Consider the following 1,247-nt stretch of genomic DNA (forward strand, 5'->3'; position numbering starts at 1 on the left):
AATATTTTAGAAAAACCTATTTAAACTTTATTATCTGGATTTATTATATAATTACCTATGAAATATCTATTTTTCTCTATTTCGAAAAATTGATATCTTCACGTGTGAAAATAACACCATTGCGATGGCTATTCAAAAATACACGGAAAGAATTGCCTGAAAAAGCCAAAACATACTTTCTTTGATAATTATATAATAAACAGAATATTACATGGGCGCGCGGAGATACGAAATTTATCTTCTCGTGTTGAAAATCTCTGACTCGTTCGCTGCGCTCACTTGTGAGAGATCTTTTCAACACTCGAAGATAAATTTCGTATCTCCGCGCGCCCATGTAATATCCTCTATATATACTAGACTCATTGGAATCACTTATCTGAAATAATCTTATTTTCAGTAAAGGCCACGCGCAAGCAGATTCCCACCGAAACTTGCCATTCAAAATTGTTAAGAAATGCTGGTAAATTTGTTTAAGGGGCACCGGGTAAAATGTCTAATGTTATCAGTCTAAAGAGTGTATATAGACCCCTTGCAGGACGTCGAAATGCAGCTCAATTTGAAGGATATAAACATAGGCTTCCGATTCTCAGGAGAACAAAAATATTTTGTTTTCCCCTCGAAATTGCGCTGCTTTTACGTCACATGCAAGGGGTCTATACAATAGAATGCATCTATCATTAATCCTTACGAGTCATGAAAGATATGATAATTTAAGGGAATTACGTAGCATTGCATTTGTATGTCTAATCGGGCTAAATGCCTGTATATTAATGGTGTTCAGGAATTCACATGATTTCTACGTTATCTTTGCCCCTAAAGTTAGATTACCCAATCTCTCCACCTGAAGTGTGTTTTATCACAGGAATCAAGTTGGTGTTTCAAATTTTCACTGGGGTTCAGAAAAACCTATTAATCTGTAGAACTAAAAGAATTTTTAAAATTGTAGCCATTCGTCATTTTTTCTTGTAGTTTTACAATAAAAATGTCTTGATTTTTCCGTAGTCAAATCAATGCTTCGCGCGAGGGATGATGGACATCTATTATACACGTCATAATGCGCGCGCAGCGCAACGTCATAGTTAAATTTCCCGCCCAGGTAACCTAGCCTTGGAACTCAAATGAGTCGTAAAATCGCAAGAATGGCTTTATTGAAGACTAAAAAACAAACAGTGCTCTAAAAAACGACAGATGAAGGCTTAGTTAAAGCTAGACAAGCCTTTTATAAGGTGTGGAGGTGCATATTTTCT

This window comes from Actinia tenebrosa, unplaced genomic scaffold (genome assembly GCF_029948245.1).
Source record: "Actinia tenebrosa isolate PJP-AT-01 unplaced genomic scaffold, QUT_ActTen_1.0 PGA_scaffold17__23_contigs__length_9995812, whole genome shotgun sequence".
NCBI lineage: Eukaryota > Metazoa > Cnidaria > Anthozoa > Actiniaria > Actiniidae > Actinia > Actinia tenebrosa.